The following is a 14,369-nucleotide window of genomic DNA, read 5'->3' on the forward strand; positions in this document are numbered from 1 at the left end:
TTGTTAATTTTCTGAGCTCTGTCCTGGGACCCATCCTTGGATATTCCTCTCCACCCCTAAACTATGGCTATGGCCCCCAGTCATACTGTCCCACAAATGATCTTGCTCCCTGTAGTCCCTCTGGTAGTAGCAACTTCAATTGAACTCTTTGCTCTGGAACTGAAACTAGGGACATCTTTCTGCTACTTCACTCAAGAGGTGTATGTTAGCTCCTTCTTTCCCTCAATCACAGCCTGGGTCCACTTCAAGTCAGCACAATTATTTGTTGTTCCTTGATAATGGAACATCCCTTAATATTCTCCTATTCAGCTGTTGAACCCCTATCTTGTATGTGATGTAAAAGTGCCCAGGGTTGAGCCTGTCTCCCATCCCATCTGCCCCCAGGACATTTTTGTTGATTCCACAGTCTGAAGATGTTTCCACTTCATTCTGACCAAACCTCTACCTCTGCAGGTCCAGTCTTTCTTGAAGTCTTCTCAAGTTGTCTTAAAGAGAACAATTGCTTTCCTCCAACTTTTATTTCTGCTGTTTGGAGAGCCTAAAGTTTTCTGACCAATTCCACCATCTTCCCAGAATTCTCTCTCATCTCAGTATTATTCATTTCTGCTTCTTCCTCGCTCCACATTTATAATCAGTTGCCTAATACTTGGCCATTTCTACCTCTCATTTCTCCCATCCATCCTCTTCTCACTCCTCAATAGCCACCACTTAGTATATACCTTCATCACTTCTCACCTGGTCTACCGGAACAACTTACTATCCTCTGTCTCATGTACTTCCCCACTAAACTCAATCCTCCACACAGCACTAAAATGATTTTTCTTCAAGTGTAAATTTGACATTACTTCTCATATTCACTAAATTCCAGTATTTCCCTATTATTGTCTATAGGGCATATGAGTTCTAGGACAATATAATTTCCTGTTTACTTTTTAAAATCTTTCACAATCTGACCCCTTCCTATCTTTCTAGCTTCATTATTCTCCTTCAAGTACTTCATGGTCCAGAAAAAATGGAGGTCTTTCTGCTTTGCACATACAGCACTCCATTTCCTCTCTGTACTTTTGTACTAGCCATGCTCCATTCCAGGAATTTACTCCCTTCTAATCTCTATTTTACAGAATCTCATTTCGTTCAAGTCCTTCAGCTCAGATACTGCTCTCTACATGAAGCTTTTGCAAAGCTTACACACTTCTAGCGTTTGCTTTCCCTTGCACTAAACTATCTTACATTTATATTATCTTTACTCTGTATACATTTATGTTGCCTTTCCATAAGTTGACTAGAATTTATTAAGCATTTACAATGTGTCATTCACTCATAAGTGCTGAAGATACAAAAAAGGCAAACACATGATAAAAGCTTTCATTTTTGTTCTTGCACCCCTGTATCTAGTATAGTAAATGCTTATTAAATTTTTATTCACTTACTGTTTTATGATTTGCTCTCTGTAAAAATAAGTTAGTAGTTATATAGCTCTTTAAGATTTACAAAGTACTTCATAAATATAATTTTATTTGATCCTCAGCAAGATACTATCATTATTCCCATTTTACAGAACAAGTTTGATCTTTTCAGCATAATAGCTCTTCAAATTGTTAAACACAGCTATCATCTTCCCCATTCTTAGTATACTGGAAAGATTACTGAACCCCATAGTTAAACAATCTGGATTCAGTGTTAGTACTGCCATTAATAACTATATAATTTTTTTTCATTTTATGATCTTTTTTTTCCCCTAATTGCAGGTTGAAACTTTTTATTAATTTTATAATTATAATTATAAATTTTTTTGACAGTACATATGCATGAGTAATTTTTTATAACATTTTGCCTTGTATTCATTTTTCCAAATTTCCCCCTCACTCCCTCTACTCCCTCCCCTAGATGACAGGCAATCCCATACATTTTACATGTGTTAACAATATAACCTAGATACAATATATGTGTGTAAATCCAATTTTCTTGTTGCACGTTAAGTGTTAGATTCCGAAGTAACCTGTGCTAACAGTTTACATTCAATTCCCAGTGTTCCTTCTCTGGGTACAGTTGTCTCTGTCCATCATTGATCAACTGGAAGTGAGTTGGATCTTCTTTATGTTGAAGATATCCACTTCCATCAGAATATATCTTCATACAGTATTGTTGTTGAAGTGTATAGTGATCTTCTGGTTCTGCTCTTTTCACTCAGCATCAGTTCATGTAAGTCTCTCCAAACCTTTCTGTATTCATCCTGCTGGTCATTTCTCACAGAGCAACAATACTCCTTAACCTTCATATACCATAATTTACCCAACTATTCTCCAACTGATGGACATTCATTCATTTTCCAGTTTCCAGCCACTATGAAAAGAGCTGCATGTTGAAACTTTTAAAAAACATTTTTTAAAAGTTTTAAGTTACAAATTCTAAGCCTCTCTTCCTCCCTTCTCTTCCCCTTGCCTGGGATGGTAAACAATCTGATAGAGTTTATACATGTGCAATCACATAAAACATTTCCATATTATTTTGAACAAAAAAATTCTTTTTCAAAAAAGAAAAATGTCATGCTTTAATCTGTATTCAGACAGTATCAGTCTTTTCCTTGGAGGCAGTATGAATATGCTTCATCACCAAGCCTTTTGGGCTCACTTTTGGTCACTGTTGCTGGGATTAACTGAGTCATTCAGAGTTCTTCATCATACAACATTGCTGTTGCTGTGTATAATATTTTCCTAATTCTGTTCACTTCACTTCACTTTGCATCAGTTCATGTAAGTCTTTCCAAATTTTTCTGAACTCATCCTGCTTATAGCACAATAATATTCTATCACAATCATATGGTACAGCTTGTTTAGTTATTCCTCCACTTAATGGGCATCCTCTCAATATATAATTCTTTCCTGACATAGGAATACCTGCTATAAATATGTCCTTTCCTTTTTTTTTTTTTTTTAATGTCTTTGGAATATAGACCTCTTAGTGGTATTATTGGATCAAAAGGTATGCAGTTTTATAGCCCTTTTGACATAAATAACTATATAACTTTTCATAAGATACTTTACCATTCAGGGAAGATGAACAGAAAAGACAACATGATCAATAAATTCCTTTACGTTGCTAACATTCTATAATCCTATGACCTACTTGCAAGGGTTAGAAGGACTGCTAATGCTATGAAGTAGCAAGGGGTCATTCTGAGTTTATAAATGGATTGTGTGATCTCTACTCAGTAGCCAGATAAAAAAAGTTTGAAGAAAAAAGTGGTAGAAAGAGAACATCAAATGTTCCCAAATAGGGAATATTGCTGTACAGCAGTGACAAAACTCCTCTGATTATGTGAAAATGTGAATGCAAGAGTTCAATGAGACCTTCTTTGTGATTTGTGACAGAGGGCTATGCTCTTGGTAATAAAGGCAGCAAAGAGTCTGCTAAAAAAAAATGCTAGCAGAAGATACTGCAACAGATTCCAGCCAATCTATAGCTCATAGGTGATTGTAGCACACTTAAAGAGGCTCGTGGTTCTATGATGCTAGGAAATAAGATCTTTCAAACTTAAAGCTCTTGTATGTTTCTTGTTCATTTATTCTCCTTTCTTCCCTCCTTCCATTTCTTCAAATGCAATCTTCCTCTGAAAAGTGACTTAAGTACAAGATGTCCCCAGGCTTCTGGGTTAGGAGCTTGAGCCAAATTGAAGTCTGAATTTCTCTTGCACTCCCCTTCTACTCAAACATACTATCATCAGATTTAGGTTGTGAAGGGGATTTCAAAAGGTCATTTAGTCTAATCTCATTCATTTTTACAGATGAGGAAACTGAAGCAGATGACCTAGGACCTTTTTCTGATTAGCTTGGGGAAAGAAGTAAATAAGCATAAAAGTAACAGGGGTATTATTGAAATGGCTGGTACACTGGGATTAATTTGTAGAGATAGATGGAAAAGAGTGAAAAGGGCAGATTCAAGGAGGAATAAAGAAGATGGAAAATGAAAGAATATTTAGTCAGAAAAGAAAATAAGAGAAATGAAAACAGTTTGAAAATATTTGTGGAATCAAATCATGTTGACTATAATATAACTGTAAGTTTAAACTTAAAAAAAAAACTACTAAATTTTTGCAAGTTTCTTTTGTTCCTTAGTGTATTTTAAAACTATTTTATGTCCTTATGAACAATATTTATATACTCTGTTATTTCTATAAATATTTGGAGTTTGTCCTTGAAAATTAATGAGTGCTCTAATGCTTTAAATGCTTTATAATATTTGATTCCATCATCTTAATACTAATAGCATATATAATAATAATTGAAGGTAGTAATCTCTGCTTTATTAATGACAAAAACAAAAGTTATTTCATTAATGTTATTTTATAACTTTTACTAATGAGATAATATGCTACTACTAATAATAAAAAATATGATAACCAGGATAGAGTCAAGATGGAAAAAAATAGCTTTTATCTGAGCTATTCCTGGTGTTTCAACAGAATTTGGAAGTGGAAAAAAAAAAAGCCAATGAACAAAATACCTCACTTAAAAGTTCAATTGGCCAAATGCAAAAAGAAATTAAAAAACCTGAAAAACATAATTCATTACAACTTAGAATCAAACAAATAGAAGTGAATGACTCAATGAGACATCAAACATCAGTCAAACAAAATGCAAAAAACTTAAAAAAAAAAAAAACAGAAGAAAATGTAAACTATTTCACTGGAAAAACAATTCACCTGGAAAATAGATCTAGGAGAGACAATCAAAGAATTATTGGACTTCCTGAAAACCATAATGAAAAAAAGAGCCTAGCTATCTTTCTGGAAATCATCAAGGAAAACTGCCTTGATGTCTTAAAACCAGAGGGTAAAATGCCATTGAAAGAATTCACTGATCACTTCCTCCTGAATGAGATCCCAAATGAAAACTCCAAGGAATATTGTAGCTAAATTTAAGAATTATCAGATCAAGGAGAAAATATTTCAATTAGTCAAAAAGAAACAATTCAAATATCGAGGAGCCACAATCAGAATTATCCAAGATTTAGCAGCTTCCACTTTAAAAGATTGATGGACCTGGAATCTGATATTCTGGAAGACAAAGGAACTTGGATTGCAGTCAAGAATCAACTATCCAACAAAATTAATAACTATCTTTCAGGAAAGAAGATGGACATTCAATGAAATAGGTTAATTTCACTTATTTCTGATGAAAAGATCAGAACTGAACAGAAAAGAAAGAGGGAAGTGCTGTAAAAGGGGAGAACTGTTTGAGAGAGCTGGTAGTCAGAAGCAAAATACTGTAGGGGTGGAAGGGAAAGGGGGAAAGGAAAGAGAAACTTTCCTTTGAGGAAAATAAGATGGCGGTACCTGTGAATGTGAATGGGATGTATACTCCCATAAAATGGAAGCAGATAGCAGACTGGATTAAAAGTCAGAATCCTACAATATGTTGTTTACAAGAAATATATTTGAAGCAGAAAGATATATAGAGAGTTAAAGGTAAAGGACTGGAGCAGAATATATTGTGCTTCAGCTGAAATAAAAAAGTAGGAGTAGTGATCCCAATCTCAAATCAAGCAAAAGTAAAAATAGATCTAATTAAAAGAGATAAAGAAGGAAACTACATTGTGCTAAGGGTTCCATAAATAAGGAAGTAAATCAATACCAAACATATGTGCACCAAGTAATATAGCATCCAAATTCCTAGAAGAGAAGTTAAGAGAGCTATAAGAAGAATTAGACAGCAAAATTATACTAGTGGGAGATCTCAACCTTGTTCTGTCAGAACTAGATAAACTGAAGCACAAAATAAATAAGAAAGAAGTTAAGGAGAATTTTAGAAAAGTTAGGTATTTTGGAAAAAAATGAATGAAGGTAGAAAGGAACATCCTTTTTTCTCTGTAGTACATGAATCTACACAAAAATTGGCCATATAATTGGGTATAAAAACCTCAAAATCAAATGCAGAAAGGTAGAAACAGTAAATGCATACTTTTCAGATCATAATGCAATAAAAATTACATGTAATTAAGGGCCAGAGAAAAATAGACCAAAAATTAATTGGAATGAAATAATCTGATCCTAAAGAATGAGTGGGTAAAACAACAAATTAGAGACACAATCGATAATTTCATTCAAGGGAATGACAATGAGACAACATGCCAAAATTTATGGGATGTAGGCAAAGCAGTTCTTAGGGAAAGTTTTATATCTCTATATGCTTATTTCCATAAAATAGAGAAAGAGATCAACGAACTGGGCATGCAATTAAAAAAGCTACAAAAAAGTTAAAAACCCAGGGGCAGCTAGTTGGTGTAGTAGATAGAGCACCAGCCCTGAAGCATCAGGAGGACTTGAGTTCAAATCTGGCCTCAGATAGTTGATACTTAATATTGGCTGTATGATACTGGGCAAGTCACTTAACCCCAGTTGCCTCAGCCAATAAATAAATAAATGAAAATTAAAAAAAAAATTTTAAACCCCCAATTAAATACCAAATTTGAGATTCTGAAAATAAAAGGGCAAATTAATAAAACTGAAAGTAAAAAAAAAAAACAAAAAACTATTGCACTAACAAAATTAAGAATTGGTTTTATGGGAAAAAAACCCCCGACAAAATAAACCTTCAGTTGATTTGATTAGAAAAAGGAAAGAAAAAAATCAAATTATTAGTATCAAAAATGAAAAGGATGAATTTTCCAATAATGAAGAGGAAATTAAAACAATTAGAGAAGCATAATTTGCCCAACTATATGTCAATAAATCTGATAATCTAAGTGAAATGGATGAATACTTACAAAAATATAGATTGCCCAGATTAACAGAGGAGGAAATAAATTACTTAAGTAGTCCCATAATTGAACAAGCTATTAATTAAATCTCTAAGAAAAATTTTCAGACGATGGATTTACATGTGAATTCCACCAAACATTTAAAGAAGAATTAATTCCAATACTATGCAAACTATTTGGAAATTTATTTTTTATTTTATTTTTTTTAATGACACAGACATGGTGCTGATACCTAAACCAGGTAAGGCCAAAACAAAGAAAGAAAATTAGAGACTAATTTTTCTAATGAATATTTTTTATCTCTACCAATATTTGATTGAAAATAAAATTTTAAAACATGGCAACACTGGACAGCTAGTTTAGAAACAAGTATTGATAGCTTTGACACTGACTACCTACCTTATTGAAATAAGCTTCATGTTCTGAAAAGTGAAAGGGTGAACTAGATGATCTTTGCAGTTCTGTTCCTTTCAGGTTCAAATTTAATGACTCAATAATTCATTAATTATAAATCATGTTAAATATTGTCTTCTGTTTTTATTTTCCTGTTCTCATGAATCAGCAAAAACTAAGAGATGACACATTAATATCCTTGTGGTTTTAACATAAATTTAAGTTAGAACAGTAAATTTGTAATTCTGAATAAATTATAGTTTTTAGTATACCAAACATAATAGCATATAGATCTAACAATTATATATATCTAGTGGTCAGAGGCTTATCTAAATCCAGATATTCCTGATCCCAACCCAGAATTCAATTTACTATGTCCTTGAAACTATAATAGCAAAATATTGATGAAATACTACCAAATACCATATCTTTTCTCATTTAAAAGCTTTAGGTTAAGTTCATGGGATGATTTTCTCCATTTAATCACAGTTTAAATTTTAAAATTTGCCAGTGGCAGAAAAAGAAAGAAAAAAGGATCTATTTGTACAAAAATATTTATAATAGCTCTTTATGTGATTACAAATGGGAAACTGAAGCAACTGGAAAATGGCTAACCAAGCTGTAGTATATGATTGTGATGGAATATTATTGTGCTATAAGAAATGACAAGAAGGATGACTTCAGAATGACCTGGAAAGACTTACATAAACTGATATAAAGTAAAGTGAGCAGAATCAGGAGAATATTGAACATAGCAACAGCAATATTGCATGATCAAGAATTGTGAATGACTTAGCTGTTCTGAGCATTACAATGATCCAAATCAATCAAAAAGTATTTGTGATCAAGTACACTATCCATCTCCAGAGAAAGAACTCATACTGCCTATATATTGGTTTTGTTTGGTTTTCTGGAGGTCTTGGAGGAGCCTTTCTTTCATCAGATTAATCACCACCAGAATAGCCAGGTGTTCAAGTCCAAATCCTTTATTATCTCCTTCACAATCTAGTTTCCTTGCCTGGGGCTGGGCTAGCTTTCTTAGAGACTTCCCTGGAGTCTTGGTTTCAGTGAGGGGAGTGCAGGAGGCCAGGACAGCCACCACCAGGCTGATGAAGATGGAATGAATCTCTCTCCTTGGTTCTGAGAGCTTGAGCTCCTGCCTCCAGTCCTCTTGTCTTCTCTGGCTCTGTCACTAAGCTCTCTGAGTCTCTCTTTGGCTCTGACTCTGGTTGAGTTTGTCACAACTTTATATGCTCTACACTGAGTATAAACCAATCATTATATCACTAGGAAACCATTATTTGTTGTAAGATTAAATGAATCATACTGAACTTAGAGAACTATTAAGCACCATGCTAAACTAGATAACCATTGTCTCATCAATTCCACTGAGTTAGCACCTTGTAAGAATCTTGTTTCAAATTCAGAGTTCTGGCCCATAACAGTCTAATCACAGACTGAAGCATGCTCTTCCTTTCCTACTTCCTTTCTTCTCTTTTCCTTTTTATTATCAGTATAACAGATGTAATAAATTTTGTTTAATTAAATTAATAAGTAATGTGGAAGAGATTAATTCTATGTAGTGAGATCTTCCCACACAAAGTGGGTATCTCTTCCCTTCTTCCCCAACTAGGGGCAGGGATCCAGAACATTTCCTTCCTTGAAAGCTATTTCCATCGTTTTAAAATTAAACTTGTTTGATTCCTGACCCTCCTGCCTCTAGTCTGCTTTGTTTGGCTTTGCCCACTCACAATTGAGAAACCATTCTGTTGGTCTGACATTAATTGTATCAGAAGTGGCATTGGACAGAACCAGGACAAATGGACTTTCTGATACCAATGGGAACTAAGTGCCACTGGAGATTTCCCTGGAGTCTGACTCCACCCTTGTCAGGTGAATTTGCTGCCTTTTCCTAGTTCTAATACCTGGTTCTTGCCTTGTTTGAGCCCATCATTCTTTGTGAGGAAAACTCTATAGAGTCCCACCCTTGATCTGGTTTGTCCTAGATCACTCTAGTAAAGATATCCCTTTTTAACCGTACACTTCTTGTTATTTAGTCTGTGGGCTCCTGCTCCTTTACAATATATTCCTGTAAATTTTGCAATTGTGTGCATGCCTCAGTATTGTGTGCCTCAGCTCAACTGGTTAAAATTAGAATTGGAATTGCATGCCATGTTAGAATTGTTTGTGTCTGTTTATATTTATCTTGTTTTGTCTGTGTTTGTCTTTGTAAAATGTTGTATTGTGATTGTGTTTGTATTATAGCTAGATTCTGTTACCTTGAAAGATTTAAAATGTAGCCAGCCAGAATACTTCTAAGGGCTGAAGCCAGAGAATTCAGAATACTGGAACTTTCAATTGGAAGCAATTGTCCTAATAATAAGGACTAACTCCCACTTTAGGTTTTCAGTGAAACTTTAGTTTATAAGAAGAGAAATAACCTGTAAGACATTTTTTTTCCCTTGTCATTTCAGCTTTGGCTATGTTGGAATTTCAGAACTAAAGTCAGACAATCAAAGTTTGTGGAACAGTCTAAAAACATTTTAGCAGATTAAAGTTTGGAGATTAATCATTTTAAGATTTTAGGGGAGAATTCATAAGACTTTGGGGCAAATCTAGGAGCTCAATTCCTGAAATATCTTAGTTAAGTGTAGGATGTCAATGTGTAGAATTTGTTTTAAGGAAAAATAAAGATTAAATTTTATAAAAGTTTTGAAAATAAATGTCAATATTAATAATTTTATTATTCTGCAGCAATGAAGGAATGCAGCTAGTTTAGAATTTCATAGGGAAGAAAGAAAAAAAATAGGCAAATAATTTTTACCTTATAGAAACCTCTCATTAATCCTTTCTTGATATATCTGAACATGAAAAGAGAAAAGATTGTTTAAACCAGCAATCCCCTGTGACTCACCCAATTCGAGACACTCTCCCTATTAACCCTTCTCATCCCAGATTAGATTTCCAAAGAAAGATTTTGAAAAAAAAATGCTAGAAAAATATAGAGAAGTTTGAGTTATGTGATGCCCCTTCAACTGTACAGTTCACTGTCCAGTGCTTACTTGACAGAGAAGGGATAGCAGCTACACTGAGCCCCTCCACTGGTAGAGACCCTTGATGTCCTTGAGCAACCTGCAGACCACCTTTTAATAAGTAAGGCAGGGGAAGTACATTCTATCCACCCTCTCCTAGCAGTGTCAAATGGCCCCAGTCTCAGTAGGGCCTGGCCCTAAAGATGAGTTTGAAAGGTCAAGTCCCATGGCCAGCATCTACTTTGCCCTGCTATTAGGAACTAGACCAATGGGAAAGCCCTGGAACCAGCCATCCAAGCTCCTGGGATTCCCATTCTGCAGATGGTGCCCTCTGTTACATCTCCCAAAGCCCAGTCAGTGTTTCTAGTGCAGGCCCAGCCCTGGGCAGCTGCTGCCTGTGAAGATTCTGATCTTCCTGGCAGTACCTAATGTGGCAGTAGGAGGTGAGAGAGGTACAAGGATGACAATTAGCTTCTGCCCTTGGTGATCCCTCCCAGAAGTTAGGCTTGATAACTTTATTGTGGTTTAAAATGTCAAAGTAATAAGATCAATTTTTATATGTGATAATTTGGAAATGCAAATAATGTCAACTGAAGTTTTGTTTCAGGTTTTAAATACATGAAGTTGTTTGTTATTATTATATTTTAAAATTTTCTTATATGGTCATAACCATGATAATAGAAGTACTCTCAGACAAAATGACTTTTTAATCTGGATGTTGTTATACATGAATTGGGCTTTAAAAGAATGTGATAAAAATAGATATTTATTTAATGTTTAATAAATTTTAAAAATATATACTTATTTAATATTTAATAAAGTATATTTTGTTATAAAGCAGATAATATAGTAAATTTTTATTTGAAATTCTTAGTTGTTATGAAAGTATATAGGGTAGTTTAAAATATAGCTTTGACATATAAATGATGAGTCAACTATGTCTATATGTCTGAAGCACCAGAATATGGGTAGTTTTAATTTATAAGTAAAGGATAAGTGAAATGTTAATTATTAAGGAAACATCAGGAAAGATAGCCAAACTCTAAGTTTTGGCTAGTGAAATTTTGCTATTTGAGGTAATAATTCTTGGGACTATAATTAATGTTGTTTTGCATTTTGGTTATATTGATAATTGTCTGAATTATCATAAAGTCAGTCAGTAGTAGAAAATGGTGTTGCTGCAGTCTGGAAAATGTGGGTGTCTATACCTTGGAAAAGTTTTGGGGATGACTTAGATATAGCTCAGGCAAGATTCTCCTGGCTCTAATTCCCCATTGTGCTATTTCTTCTTTGAAAAGAAAATGTCATCATCTGATTAAACCTGAGTATTGCTTTTGATAACTTGTAAGCACATGAGTGGCTATCACATATGTCTTATACCTGGAATCAAACAAAGATGAGGAAGGTTTTCCTGTTCTGATATGTGACATTCTTCTAACTATGATTCTCTTTTTCCTTTTATAGCATATTTCTATAATCAAGAAATTTTGTAAGGACAATATTAAATCTACTGATTATTAGATTGATACTGGAACATCTCTGAATTACTATAATAGAATGCAAGTATGAATATCTTATAATTTTAAGCTGTATTTATGGTCAAACTATAACATAAATTATAACATATATAACATATAAATAAGATATCCTTTTAAGGGTAAATCATTACAGAAAGTAATGACACGGTGGAACCAAGATGGCAGAGTAAAGCCAGGAAGCTACTTGAGCTCTCTGTTTCCCTTAAAAACCTCATGAAATCAAGCCTTTGAACAGAGTTTATTGGAATAAAACCACTCTCCAACTCAAGATAGATTGAAATGACCTCAATAAAAGTCAATCTCACTGGAGTTAAAGGGGTGCTCAGCCCAACTCAGATGGAGTCTGGGAAGGCCAGTGAGAGAGTTTTAAACATAGCAGATAAGCAAATGAGACTCTTGGTCTTGTCTCAGTAAAAGAGTAGACCAGTGAGGCACTTCAAGTTCCATCTCAGAAGGCAAATTCTGGGAAAACAAGCTGTTTTCTGGAAAGATCAGGTAAAGCTACTCCTTGCTGTGAACAAACTACCAAACAAAAGGGGTCCCTGTGCTCAAAATCAAGGCTCAGAGCTGCACAGGAAGCTCGGGCCAACATCCCCTTTATCCCAGGAACAGAACTCAACCATAAAAGTTTTTAAAAAGAGGAAATACAAAAGGAAAAAGAAAGAAATGAGTAAGAAACGGAAAAGAACCTTGACTACAGAAAAATACTATCATGATTGGGAAAAATGAAAACATCAACTCAGCATAAAATGTCCACAGAGGACATCTCAAAAAGTGTTATAAATTGCTTTCAAGCTCAAAGAGGCTTACTGGAAGTGCTCATAAGACTCTAATAGGCAAATAAGAGAGATAGAAAAGAATGAGAAAAGAAATGAGAAATATGCAAGAGAGAGTCAACAGCTTGGAAAAGAAAGACAATTCCTTAAAAAAATACAATTGGCCAAATGCAAAAAAAAAAAAAAAAAATCCTCTGAAAGAAACCATACTTTGAAAAGTAGAATTAATCAAATGGAAAAAGATACAAAAGCTAACTAAAGAAAATCATCCATTAAAAATTAGAAGGGGGCCAATGGAAGCATTTGCAAATAGAAAGGGGCAAATGATTCTTGACATCGAGAATAAGTGAAACTAAAAAGAATGGGAAAAAAAACCCCAGAAAAAAAATGTTAAATATATTATTGGAAAAACAGCCAATCTGGAAAATAGATCCAGGAAAGGCAATTTAAAAATTATTAGTTTATCTGAAGGCCATGACAAAAAAAAAAAGAATCTGGCCAGTATTCATCAAGAGATCATCAGGGAAAACTCTCCTGATATACTAGAAACAAAGGAAGAAAATAAATCATTGAATGTAAAGGGCCAGGATATAAGAATCCATTATAGGTTTTGAATCTTACAGTAACTTGGCTCACCAAAACTCTTTTATTGAAAGAGCAGAAACTGTCAATATAATAAATTAATAATCTAGTGACTGAAGCAAAATGCAAACACTACTTTTTGGATTAAAGGCAAATCTTTGAATTTAGGACAGGAAAAAGAGCCCACAATAGAAACTAAAGGCATTTGGGAGAAAGGTACTTGAGACAATGGTATTATAAAATTTATCCCCAAGTGTATCTTAACTATTTGCATCTCTATCTAACCAAGATCCAGGGCTTAATCATTTACATCTCAGTAGATCTTGTTTGTGAGAGAAAACTATAGGAGTCCATAGTCAAGTCTATGAGCTTGTCAGATATACATATATATGTATATGTATATATATTCATGGTCCTGATCAATAAACTTTGAAGCATCCAGACTTTTCCTCCTGGCCCAAAAGTCATACCCTTCATCTCATTACAGGATCAGGACTCCAAGAATTGAAAGACTCCAACAATCCCTCCAGAAAGAGTTCCTACAAGGAAAACTCCAAGGAACATTGTAGAAATACTCCAGAATTATAATCTCAAGGTAAAAATGCTGCAAGCTGCCAGATAAAAGCAATTCAAGAATCAAGAAACAATAGTCAATATTGTCCAGGATCTGGCAGCATCTACGATAAAGGATCAGAGGGTATGGTATTCTGGAAGGCAAAGGATCTGGGATTACAACCAATAATTAACTACTGAACATCATTTTTCAAGGGAGAATATGGATCTTCAGTGAAGTAAGAGACTTTTTTAAAATTAATTTTATAATTATACATTTTTGACAGTATATATGCATGAGTAATTTTTTTTTATAATTATAATTTTTTCCTATTATCCCTTGTATTCATTTTTCCAGATTTTCCCCTCCCTCCTTCTACTCCCTCTCCTAGATGACAGGCAATCTCATACATCTTACATGTGTTACAGTATAACCTAGATATAATATATGTGTGTAAATCCAATTTTCTTGTTGAACATTAAGTATTAGATTCCGAAGGTATAAGTAACCTGGGTAGATAGACAATAGTGCTAATATTTTACATTCACTTTCCAGTGTCCCTTCTCTGGGTGCAGTTGTCTCTGTCCATCATTGATCAACTGGAAGTGAGTTGGATCTTCTTTATGTTGAAGATATCCACTTCCATCAGAATACCTCTTCATACAGCATTGAAGTGTACAGCGATCTTCTGGTTCTTTTCATTTCACTCAGCATCAGTTGATGTAAGTCTCTCCAA

Source organism: Sminthopsis crassicaudata, chromosome 3, assembly GCF_048593235.1.
Source record: "Sminthopsis crassicaudata isolate SCR6 chromosome 3, ASM4859323v1, whole genome shotgun sequence".
Lineage (NCBI taxonomy): Eukaryota > Metazoa > Chordata > Mammalia > Dasyuromorphia > Dasyuridae > Sminthopsis > Sminthopsis crassicaudata.